This window comes from Camelus bactrianus, chromosome 13 (assembly GCF_048773025.1).
Source record: "Camelus bactrianus isolate YW-2024 breed Bactrian camel chromosome 13, ASM4877302v1, whole genome shotgun sequence".
Lineage (NCBI taxonomy): Eukaryota > Metazoa > Chordata > Mammalia > Artiodactyla > Camelidae > Camelus > Camelus bactrianus.
Window position 1 is genome coordinate 50,146,756 of NC_133551.1, and position 13,326 is coordinate 50,160,081.

At 36.8% G+C, this 13,326-nt stretch overlaps 1 protein-coding gene across 12 annotated transcripts in view; it reads left to right on the forward strand.

Moving 5' to 3' along the window:
- Window positions 1-13,326, forward strand: part of SCMH1 (Scm polycomb group protein homolog 1) — a 145,091-nt gene that overhangs the window by 10,277 nt on the left and 121,488 nt on the right. For 8 of the 12 annotated variants that reach the window (XM_074376715.1, XM_074376707.1, XM_074376708.1 and 5 more), the window contains exon 2: window positions 5,754-5,839. The exons of the other annotated variants lie outside the window; for them this stretch is intronic. The gene's annotated coding sequence lies outside the window, so the exon portion shown is untranslated. The remainder of the gene's footprint in view (window positions 1-5,753; window positions 5,840-13,326) is intronic. 12 annotated transcript variants of the gene reach the window in all.

Consider the following 13,326-nt stretch of genomic DNA (forward strand, 5'->3'; position numbering starts at 1 on the left):
AAAAGTAACAACCATCATCTTCTGTGTTTGTTAGCTTATACATATCCCGCCTTATTCCAGAATTTATTTACAGCATACCTACTCAATGTAACATCCCATACTGAGAGAGGGAATAAACTTTTTTTTGAGTATCTGTCAGACACATTGCAAAATGCAAACATATATCAGCCTCACCCACCCTCATATAAATATTATTAGCTCATTTTATATATAAAGAAACAGAGACTCAAGGATATCTGGCCAAAATCATAGAATTTATTAGTGATAGGACTCAGTTTCAAACCCAGACAAGCCTGACTTCAACCCTAAGGCATCTTTCCATTTTACCATATATATTCCCCACAAGCAGTGTCATGTAGTTCTGAGGCTTCATCAGCACAGGAGGCAAGGTTTACTTGTAAGAATTGACTCTTTTTTTTTTTAAAACTGAATATATCTTATCTCACCAATGTAGGTAAACTAAAAGAATCCCTGAATAGAAGAATGAAACACTTCAGCGAATCGGTCATGCTTATTTTTTACTTTGAGCAAACATACGAACAGTTTCCTTGTTAGGGTTAGTGCTCATATTTTAATAAATTGCAAAGTCAAATCCAAATTTGAATTAATGGACTATAGTCATTATACCTGATTTTTACTTTTTGTGCTTCTTTACCTTATATTGAGAAGGGACTGTATTTTACTCTGACTGTATTTTGGGAATAGCTTTGTTGTCTAATGGATAGGGGTTTAAATCCCATGTCTGCCACCTCTCATGTACCAAAAATATCCTTACATCATTCTGTTGATCACACAGGTTCAGCAGTCCCTGATCTATCTGTGGGGCTTGTCTTTTCTACAGATTAAAGAACGCAAGATCCTGGCAGGGGTTGAGGAGACTATAGCTCAAGTGGTAGAGCACATGCTTAGCATGCACGAGGTCTTGGATTCAATCCTCAGTACCTCCATTAATAAACAAACAAACAAATAAACAAACAAACCTAGTTACCCCCCCCAAAAAGAAAAAAATAATAAAATAAATGATAATGAATTTTTTTTAAAAAACCCCACAAGATCCTGAAAGGCAAGGCAAGATCTTAAACTTTTAGTGTCACCGTATATTATGTTAGATTCTGGTACAGTTGTGGGCATATAGTATGTTCTAAATAAAAATTGTTATAATGTCCTTTCTCTGTGTTACTGGGAAATAACAACTACCATTTCATACAGTATAGGAGGAGACAACTAGACTTTTGTTGAGTGTTAAACTCTAGCCTAAGCCAGTATTTCCCCAATTTACCTGATCATCTGGAACACTTATTAAGAGATAGCAGATACCCTGACCTGGAGATTGTTTCAGTAGATTTGGGGTAGTGCCCCCGGTGATCCTTTTGAAAAGAACAGTGCTTTAGTTTTTAAATATTGGTTGTAAAGGGCAGAAATCCAACATAAATGGATTGCAGCCAAAGGGGGGAAAAGGGAATTTATTGGCTCACTTAATTTGAAATAGGGCCTAGGAAAGGGAGGTATTAGTCTACTCCTTGCTTCTGGATTGTAGCCGAGCTTTATTAGGCCAGGAATGCCTAACAAAGGTGCTTGGGGGACCCTCGGGGGATCAAGGGGACTCTCTTATGTCTCAGTCTTATCCGTAGTTGTAGGTCCTGCCTTTCTGCCTTTGTGGTATCATTTTTATTTTAGCCCTGGATAGTTTCCCAACTCAGCAAGGCTCCTGTGCAGGCTCTAGGCAAAAGGAACCTTTTTTACAAAAGCAGTATTTTCTTCCCAGTGCTTTCAGATTGACCAGTTTAAATCAGGACTGATAATCTTCAGTATGCACTAGTATAATCTTACAGGTTGAAATATTTTAAATATCTTCCATATTTCATATTAAGTAGTTTCGTATTAAGCCAACACTCATTACATCCCACATTTTCCCTACTACGTCTCTTTTTGCAGCGTGCCTCAGTAGTGGTGAGTCCTGCTGCAACAGGCCACAGTTTGATCAGCTGTCTCCTATTGCATAAAGATGGCCAACCTCAGCATGAGATAGAGGTCTGCACTGTGATGTTCCCAACCTTGATCCAGTCAGTTCTGTGTTTTATGGACTCATTTATTCCACATACCAATTTCATAAGGGTCTAGTTCGAAGTGGTAGAAACCAACTCTGGTTACATAATGTAAAATTTACAGTTTTAACCATTTTTAAGTGTACAGTTCAGTGGCATTAAGTACATTCACATGGTTGTGCAACCATCACCACCATCCATCTCTAGAACTTTTTTCATCTGGCAAAACTGAAACTCTGTACCCATTAAACAATGACTCCCCATTCCTCCCTCCTTCCAGCCCGTGCCCCACCTTTCTTTCTGTTTCTATGATTTTGACTACTCCCAGTTTCTCAAATGAGTGGAATCACATAGTATTTGTCCTTTTGTGACCGGTTTATTTCATTTAGCGTAATGTCTGCAAGATTCATCCATGTTGTTGCTTATAGAAGTTTTAATAAACTAGCCCATCTAGCTTTTTGACCTCTTGTCACTTTTCTCCTTGCTTTCTATGCATCAGTCATACTGCCTTTCCTTTGTGTTTTGTGAGCTGTGCGTGCCCCACCCTCCTCATATACCTGTTCTCTCTACCTGGAATGTTCTTTCCCTTCCTTTGCCTGGTTACTTTCTGCTCAGTCTTTGGATTTCAACCAAGATATAACTTCTTCAGGGAATCCTTCCTTCATCTTCCAGAATCTATTTGATCTCTATATTACATGATTTCATAGTACCATGTGACTTTCCTTTGTAGTACTTATAATAGTTTTAAATGAAGCATCTATTTTTTTTTGGTTGATTAATGTCTGTCATGATGGCAGACTTTATTTATATATAATTGATATAATTGACACGCAGCACTATATAAGTTTAAAGTGTACAACATAATGAAGGGACCATGTCCTATGTTCAGTATTGTATTCCTGCCACCAATATGTAGTAGATATTTCAGTAAATAATGTTACATATGTAATAAGTAATATTAAATTTTGTTGGCTTAATTAATTTAGCTATGGAAATTGACGCTTAAGGTCTTCCTCTCTCTAAAAATCTACTACGTATCTGAACCTTACTTGACTACTTTAGCCTGAAGAAATCTCTCTTTTCTGTGAACATAATAATCCTTATTCACCAGATGCTTACCATTTAAACAAATAACCCTTATATTATCTATTTTTTCATATTATTTATTCTTTATATTTGCCAATTGGTTTTCTCCTTCTAAATAGCCATTAGTTATTTTTCTGACTTCCTAGGTTACAAATCTGATCTTTTGTGGAATCTTTGGAGCAGTGCTTCTTAAACTGTGTGTGTTGAAGGAATGGTATTTTTCATTCATCTTAGACTAATAATTTTATAAATACAATAAAAATGAATTGTTAGAAATATGAAATTTTTTAAAAATCTAAGTATAAACCACAAAATTTTATTAGATTTAACAACATAAAATTATTCTATTAGGTTATAATATAGAGTTTCTAAGTGCTTACTCTCAATTTCTACACTTACTGCAAACTAGTAACAGTTTGCTGATAACTGCACCTGGAGGGCTAGGCTGCTTTAGGTCTCTATGAAGGACCACCAGGAGGGGGAAGTCAAGGTAAGGCAGGGTGGATAGACTCTGCTTCCTTACTGCCCTTCTACCAGATAAGCTCTGTAGTTATTATTATTACGTTTTGCATTAAAATGTGTTTGAAGATAGTTCTTTTTAAAAGGTTTAAAAACCTTTAGTCTACAGAATATGTTCCTTGATCTTTATCTGAGTCTAACCTAGTTTTCTAATTCAGTCACTGCTTCCTGACATATATCCTATGTTTGAATTACTTATCATTTTCCATAGGACATCACACAAAGCCTTTTACTGCTTAGTACTTTTCTATTTCCCTTTGCTTAGAATTTTCTCAACTTCCTTCTCTGTCTGGAATAAGATGCATTCCCTAAGTTTTGGTTCAAAAATATCTCCTCTGTGAAGCCTTTTCAATTTGTTTAGACAAAATTGATCTCCACCTTAAACATACCTTTAATAACCATGTATTACATTCTGTTGTAGTGTATTTGTTTATCTATCTCCACGTAGATTAACGTAATTCAAGTCCCATCCATCCTTAGATCCCTAGCCCAGGGACTGGCACACAAAGCAGTCAATAAATACAGATTGGATAAATTGGGAAAGTTATCAATATTTGGTGCATATTTCAGACACAGAAGCTTTTAATTTGGTCTTGGACAAGTATGATTTTCTTTTCACCAGGAGACCTATAACTGAGTGTCGAGTTTGACATATATAATAAAGGTTGAAATATTTGTCTTAGAAAGATACAAGTAATGAGCCCCCTCCTAGGTGTCTTGTGTGGACCTGCATTGAAGCTCTGTGTGTTTATGGGGTGTAGAGAGAAGGGTGGTTAAAACTGGATTAGCTTTGAAATTGGTTTGATTGAAATTTTTGAGATCTGATCCTCTAAGTAGCATCCTTGTTGTCTGTTCTTGCAATTTTAGGAGTGACCTGTAAGTCATCTCTTACTGGCAAGAGAGACTGTTTGGCCTATGGAAAAAGTACAAGATTTTGAGTCATATGACCTAGATATTCTAATCCTAGACCCAGTGATTACTAGCTTTGTAACCTTTATCAGTCATTTAAACTCTCTAAATCTGTTTTCATTTATAATGCAGGGATACTAATATTTGCCCTTTGTACCTAACAAGACTGTGAGGGCCACATGAAGTTGCATATGTGAAAGCATGTATGAGAGTATGTGAAACCCCAGAAAGTGTACTGTTTACTGGCAGCTGCTTGACTTCAGAGAAGTTAAATTCTTTGTACCTTAGCTTATTTTTTTTTATAAAATGAGAATAATGATACCTATATAATAGATTTATTGTGAGAATTAAGTTATTCATAAAAAGTATGTAGCAGATTGACTTGGGGCAATTTACATTTTGTTTAACACGCACCCTTTCACAGGCCCACCCTGAATTAGGATTGGGTAATAATGGTAAGAAGTGACAATAAGAGATTAATTATTTATTTACTAAATGTATGTATGCTTAATTCTATGCTGGTTGCTGTGGGGGAAATGGAGCTATAATAACAGTGCCTTACATTTCATTTAACTGTTCAGTATTTAGCACTCACCATGTGCCAGATGCAGAGAATAAAGAAATACACATGAAACAACCCCACCCTTCAAGGCTTATAATTTAGCAGAAGTATCAGACAAACAAACAAATAAATTGTAATACATTCTAGTGCTATAATATAAATGTATACAGTCCACAGAAGAGAGAATGATTGTGCATGAGAGTATGAGGAAGGCTTATCAGAAGAGGTAATATATGAATTGGGCTTTAAAAGATTAATGGAAGTTTATCAGGTGGACTGAAGGGCTGCAGGAGAGGGCATTTCAGATGGAAGTTACCAGCATATACAATATTTGGGGCTGTGTAAATAGTTGAGTGCTACTGTGGTATTAAGGTTGGGAAGGGGTGACTAGAGATGAAGTGAGAGGGTAGTCAAGGGCTGGATCATCCAAAAGACCTGTATACTGTCCTAAGGAGTTTAAATGTCATCCTGTTGGCAAGGGGGCTCAGTGAGAGTTTGGAGCAGAGTACAAAGAGGATCTCATAGGTATTATAGGAAAATCACTTTGATGGTATTGTGGATGATGGGACTTGGGATTTTTAAGGATTACCTAAATGCTTTCAGGTTATTCACTTATCTGATTCTTCCAACAGGCCTTTGAAAGTTGACAAAGCAAGAATTAATCCCATTCGATATATGAACCAGTGAGAATTAGAGATGACACTGGAAATTAGTCAAGGTCAGTACTTACTGAACAAGGACTAAACCTAAGTCTTTTCCAAATCTAGATTTATTTTTGCCACAGTACATTCAAAGACACATTCCCTGCCCCCAAATGAAATTAAAGACATTGGGGATGCTAAAGGATAATTTTCTTTAAAAGAGTAAAATCATTTATTCACAACAGCCAAGATATGGAAACAACTGAAGTGTGCATAAAGGATGAATGGATAGAGAAAATATGTATATATACAATGAAATAATATTCAGCCTTAAAGGGAAGGAAATCCTGCCATTTGTGACAACATGGATGAACCTGGAGGGCATTATGCTAAGTGAAATAAATCAGACAAAGACAAATACTGCGTGGTGTCACTTATGTGGACTCTTTAAAAAAAAAAAATGAACTCTTAGAAATGGAAAGTAGAATGGTGGTTGCCAGGGGCTGGAGGATAGAAGAAATGGGGAGAGGTTGGCAAAAGGTGGGAAAAAGGTAAAATCACAACTCACACAACTATAAAATGAACAAAAATTTTACTTAATTCAAAATGGTTCAAAAAAGGACTCAGTACCACATATTTTTAGTCAGGATTTCCTGAAGTTAATTTACAAATGGATGCAGAACTGCTCAACATTCATAGAGCAATATCAATTGAATTCCATGGACACAGTTTGCATTTCTGTCAATTTGCAACAAAGCTATCAGTTTACAACAAAGTTGTAAAATAGCCCGGTTGGAGATAAACAAAGTGGTACATCTCTATAGGGTCAGGTAATATGGAAGGCTCCAGCAGATAGAATATGCCATTTCAAAACCTTTCACTATTTTTCCATATGGAGTTTGGGACTAATTCTCAGAAAATTCAGATTGATAAAAGATGTTATAAAACTTAGGGATAAACTGTGATTTGGACTAGATTTGCTGTGGACCAGGATCTTCTCTAGTTTTCTCTACTAGTCTATTATCATGACTTGATTCTTCATTTCAACAGAAATGTCCTTTGGAAAATGGCTGAGTCATGCAGTCCCATTGTGCAGTCTTGGTCCGCATTCTCACTTTCTGTCTCAATTACCTGCCCAGGACCCTTCTTAAGTGTTTAAATTACCGATTCCCAGAAATGAAAACTCTTCCCCCAAAACCCATCAGCCTAGTTGTTTGGACCCTAATGCCCATATTTAAAAAAATCTAGGTGCAGCTGTTTGGATTTTCCAAGCATTACTACAGAGTTCCTTAGCATAATGCTATCTTCCCTCTTAGCTCTGTGATGTGTTTTGGAACACTCTCTTGCTGTAACATAGTAGGTGCATTCCTAACAAGTCTTATGTTATAAAGAATGAGTTTGACAATACTTGTTTCAAGAGTTTTTTTTTTTTCTATATGAAATTAAAGATGCTTATATAGCTCTAACTTGGTTTAAAATCTAAAATTTTGAGGAAATCCAGTATTTGTTTTGTTTAACTTTTGCAAAAGAATCTTCCCTTACCTGTCGACCAGCGTCATTTTGTCACATTTATTGCCCATTGTTATGACAAAGCAGTAAGTCACTCAAAGCAGTTGTTTTACACTCAAATAATATCTTTTTTCTTTCTTTCACTCTTTATTTTCCCCCTCTTCCCCTTTCCTTTCCTTTCTTTCTTCCCTCTCTCTCTCCCTCCCATCCTCCTACCCTTCTTCCTTCTTCCCTTCATATTCTCAAGTAAGTTATGTCAGGATGATGTAAATAATGTTTCCTAAAACCATATATAGGTATATCTCTGATTTAATGCTACCAGCTTAAGGTTATTCATCTATTCATATCATCTGTAGGCGGATCTACTCTCTCAAGATTTGTCATTGCTTAGTGACATCAGGCTCCAGTCCTTTTGTTCCCTAATCTTTTTTTTTTTTGTAAGCATTCTGCCATGCCCTGTTCAATGTGTCTGTGTGTGTGTGTGTGTGTGTGTGTGTGTGTGTGTGTGTGTAGTAAAATATACACAACAAATTTTTTCTTTTTACCATTTTTAAGTGCAGAGTTCTGTGGCATTAAGTCCATTCATGTTGTCGAGCAGTCATCACCTCCAGAACTTTCTCATCTTCCTCAGCTGAAGCTGTTTAACATTAACTCCCCATTCCTCCTTCCCCTGCCCTGTCCCTGATGCTACCATTCTGCTTTCTGTATCTATGAATTTGACCTCTAGGAACTTCATATAGGAATCATTCAATATTTGTCCCTTTGTAACTGCATGCCTTGTTGAATTTTGAAATATAGTATTAATGACAATGATAATGCTACTAATAATAATGGTTACCATTTATTTACTATTTTTACTGGAGGTCAGGCATATTGTTTATTTAATCTTTGCAGCCTAAACCATGAATGACCTTATTGATCCTCTTTTGACAGTTATAGAAGATGAGACTAAGGGGACTAAATAACTTGTCTAAGGTCACAGGTATCTAAGCATCAGACATAGAATTTGTTCTGTTTTCTCTCCGACTAAGGCTCCTGCTCTGTCCATTACACCAAAAGTTGATGAGGTAAACCTGACTCCAAGCCACACTGCGATGGCATTGGAAAGGGAGTGAATATGCTTCATGGTTTCCTTGTCCTCTTATATACCAGTTTACCTTGTTACAGAGCTCAAAAAAAAAAAAAAAAAAAAAAAAAAAAGCACAGAGAAGGCTCCAGTAAGAAGATATGAACTTTATTTTTAGATTCCTTTAGATTATGAACTCTTATCAAAAACAAAGACTGTATCTTTCATCCCTGTATTTCCAGCGTCTAATATAGACCTCGAATTTAGAGTTCACAGAAACATGTGCTAACTAAGCTGAAAAACAAATTTTATGCTCTGAATCTGTCCCTCCTTTCCTATCCAGGTAAATTGGTCTCTGAGACAGAGACAGCTATAAATATAGTTAACTGCTTTCAAGGAGCTTAGTTGGAGATGACACGTAATAAAATTACCATCACCAAAATCGATTTCTATTTGAATCAGTTATTGCATGAAATGTGTTGGCTTTAAATACCTCATTTTAAAAAGTGTATGTTATATTTCAGTTATTTATGGGGCTTAGTTCATATAAAGAACATTTTAGGGAAAGTAACTGTGATTTTGTATAAATTATTCCATGAGTCAAAGAGTTAGATGCAGTCCCTCCAAACATATGTACATATCTCCTGGTGAAATCCCGCCGCCTGCTGCCTACCCACAACCCAGTGATGCTTGCCTCTCAGTGAGGCTAGTGAGGAGTGACTGAGTCAGGCAAAGGGTCCTCCAACTGGGGATTATGTTCTTGCATTGCATGAGCAAATAAGCCTCAACACCCAAGTCTCACTCAATGTCCAAATCTTTTCCCTGGTAGACATTCCACCATGATTTAGCTCAAAATCATTATTTCTTAGGAGAAATAATGAAAAGCCCAATTCTACATATAAGAAAAATTTGGGGTGTCAATTAATATATAATTTATGAAAAAATGGTACATGTAAGTCAAATAGCTGAAAGACCAAATGACTTGTATCTTGTATAGCACATTTTCTGCTTTCTATCCCTGGTTACTGTTGGGTATACTGGGCCACCATAGGACTCAGTCACTGTAATCTGTTTTAACCCCAGCTTTTCTGACACCACTTGGTATATTGCAATTTAATTCTGACACTGACCTTCCAGAGTTAGTGTCAGATTCCACAGGTTTAAGGAAACATGATCCCCAAAAGATTGCCCCCACTTCAGATGCCAGCCTCAGGTGGAATCCCCAGGCCACTTACACTTCTCACAACTGGCTACAAATCTGACAGGTTCCTATGACCCTTCTCAGGTTCCATGATTTACTAGAACAACTCTCAGAACTCAGGAGTGTCATACTTACGGTTATAGGTTTATTATAAAGGATACAAATCAGAAACAGCCAAATGAAGAGACATATAAGGCAAGGTCTGGGAGAGTCCTGAACACAGAGCTTCCATTTCCTCTCCCATGGAGTCATCACATGTCACCCTCCTGGCACATTGATGTGTTTACTAATTAGGAAGCTCCACTGAACTTCAGTGTCCAGAGTTTGGTTGTGGTTTCATTATGTAGGCCTTGAAGGGTCAGGCTGCTCAAAGCCCCAACTTTCTAATCACATGATTGGTCTTTCTGGCAATCAGCCCCTATTCTGAGCCATCTCATTAGCATAAACTCATAAGTGTCCAAGGGGCTCATGAATAATAGACACTCCTATCACTTGGAAAATTCCCGAGGTTTTAGAAGTTCTTTGCCAGGAACCTGGGACAAAGACCAGACAAATTCCTTATTATACAATAATATATAAAAAGTTTAGTGTAGTAGTTAGGAATAGTGTAGCAGAAAGTTATTTTATTTCTTTTCTTCATGAGGTTGTGGTAGAGATTAAATGTGATCATCAGTGTAAAGCACTTTACACAGTACCTAGTAAGTCTTGAATATATATTAGCTAGTATTAAGGGATGTTTTAGTTTCTTAGGGCTGCTTTAACAAATTGTATCACAAATTGGGTGGCGATTTATTCTCTCACAGTCTGGAGGGTAGTCCTCAAAAATCAAGGTGTCACCTGGGCAGTGCTCCTCTGACATTGGATAGAATCTTTCCTTGCTTCTTCCTTGTCTCCGGTGGTGGCTGTCAGCTCTTGGCTTGCAGCTGCATCACTCTGCTCTCTGCATCTTTTGCCACATGGTGTTCTCTCTAGGTGTGTCTGTCTTCACATGGTGCTTTTTTCCTCTTATGAGGACCCCAGTCATATTGGACTGGGGCCCACCCTGATGACCTCATTTGACTTGATTATATCTACAAGGACCCTATTTCCAAATAAGGTCACATTCACAGGAACCAGGAGTATACAATTTGGAGAACATGATTCAACCCAAAACTGTCTACTCGCTGTTCCCCCCAAATGCATGTCCTTTCCATGTCCAAAATACATTCACCCCATCCTTGTATCCCCCAAAGTCTTAACCTATTCTAGCATCCAATCCAAGCCCCAAATCTCACCCAAATATAATCAACTCAAAAAGTCTCAAATCTCATCTAAATCATCTAAATCAGGTATGGGTGAGAGTCTGTTTTTCAGTTTTGAGGTATTTTTCAAGAATACATTCTTTTCCTATCCTAACAAGGACCTAAACTTTCTTGAATTCCCCTTAGCCAATCACAGTGTTTGCAGGCCTCTTAGAAATTACTCTGTTAAATCTTGTTTTGCACTGAGGAAGGCTTATCCATGGCACTGCTAGTGAGAGACTAGCTCTAGTGATAAATAAGAGATGTTAGTTGCCAAAGCTGTCATTTCAATTTGTCTTGCTTGCACTGAGCTCATTAATAAATTGCCACAGTGGTAATACGAAAGTAATGAACCTTCTGGAGGCCCAGCTGGGTCACAGAGCATTAGCAGGGACCTTCAGGGCAACTGCCATTGTAATACACAGTTTAGTTAAAAATTAAACATCTATTTTTTGAAACATCTATATTTTGAAAAATCCAAATCCTGTTTTAACACTTGTGTACTTTCTAAGTGAGTATATTTGAATTCAGCCCAACAAGCATGTATCTGATGCCTACTACTGTTAGGCAGTGTATTAGACCCCAAGGATATAAAGATGAATAACCTCCTTAGGGCTTCACCATCAAATAGGGAGAAGTATGTAAATAAACGATTGTAATTACAATATTTAAATGCTATAAGTATGAACCAGATATAAGCAATAACATAGAAGAAATGATTATCTAGGGAAAAAAGCTGAGAAGGCTGATGAGGAGGAGATTCATTGATTTTTGAGTTAAATTTTGAAGGATGAGTTGTGACAAGTTGAGAGTGTAATGGGAAAAGGGATTTCACTGCAGACAAGTTGAGGGACTGTAGATCCTGTAGAATAACTTAGGGGAAGAAGATAAAGAGAAGAAGATGGGTAGATGAGGCTTGAGTGGTCATCAGGGGCCAAATCTTAAAGGATTTAGGTTTTGAAGAGTTTCATATGCAATGCCAAGGACTTTGGTGGATTTCATTCTATAGGCTACGTGGATCCGTTGAAGGATTTTAAGGAGAGATGCAACATGATCAAATATTTATTTTAGAAGGGTTGCTACGTTTCATTTCTATTGTGAGGATCACCTTCTTTCCTTAAGTAAACACTCACTAATCTCTACTGTTCCAGGTGCTGCTACAAAGAATGTAGAAATGAATCAGATCTGGATCCTAACTTCAAGGGAATCACAGTGCTAGAAAAAAAACCATAAAAGATGTATACAAGTAACTGTAATACAATCATTGTGAGTCAGTTAACTTTGAAAATTATAAGGCACTTTGAGACTGGAAGTCATTTATGTTATACAAAATATTGTTATGTTTTATAAAAGATATTTCACATGTTCTCATTATTTAAAGTGCTTTTCCAAATAAAGCTGAGATAAAGTTACTTTCCTGGACACCTGTGGAAATAAATGATGATAAAGATATGTTCAGAATTTAGGCATATTTTTAAACCCACATGCATATTTTGAACCCAGGCTTGATCAGGCCTAACATTCACTGATATCCAAGTAACTTGGTTAAGGTACTCTCTGAGCCTCAGGGGCGTGTGTGTGTGTGTGTGTGTGTGTGTGTATGTGTATGTATAATGGAGATAATATCACCTGCCTTTCAGGTTTGTTGTGATGCAATGGTAATTATATGTAAAAGTGCTAAAAGACAATTAATATTCATTCTTTCCTTCAGTCTCTGCTCTAGCCTGCCCACCTTTTCACTATTGCTCAATTTGACCTTTGGGACAGCAGCTTCTTTGAGGTATTTTAAGGTGTTTTTTTTGTTTTTCAACTTACAGAAAATTTCAACCATGCAACAAAATTAAAAGGGTTTTGCAATGGAAAACCTAATGTCCACCACCTCAGTTTTACCATTACTTATAAATACCACATATCAATTTGTCCATCCCTCTATCTACCCAGCTGTATTAAAATTTCTCTGGTGATTCTTTAGGACTTTTCTGAAAGAGGTTTTTTTTAACTAATTTGGAGGCCAGGGGTGCAGATACATTTCAAATATTGGTAGTTACATTGCATTTTACCTATTTATGTTGCTCTGTACCGGCAAAGAATGTTATTTACGAGGTTGTTCATTATTTGGATCTCTGTACTGTGTTCCTACACTATTATTTCTTTTTTTTTAACATTTTTTATTGATTTATAATCATTTTACAATGTTGTGCTACACCATTATTTCTAACCTTAACTCGTCCTGTGTGCATTTTCCTGAGAGTGCCTTCAGTTCATCTTTTTTATTGTCACATTTAGAGTAAGCTCTTTATAGTAGTCTTTGTCTCTTTCTCCTTTTTAAGCTTCTTTAGAAATTAATTGTAAAAATACTGTACGTTTTGTGCCTAGTGGCAAAAAGTGCAGCTAGAAGCTTTGTGTGCAGAGTTGGGTGCCAGCACACTTCTTAAAATCTCAGATATCTCAGTACTTTTCATCAGCTCCCAGTTGTTGTTTCTGAGCTTGGGTTTTTTTACCCAGGAC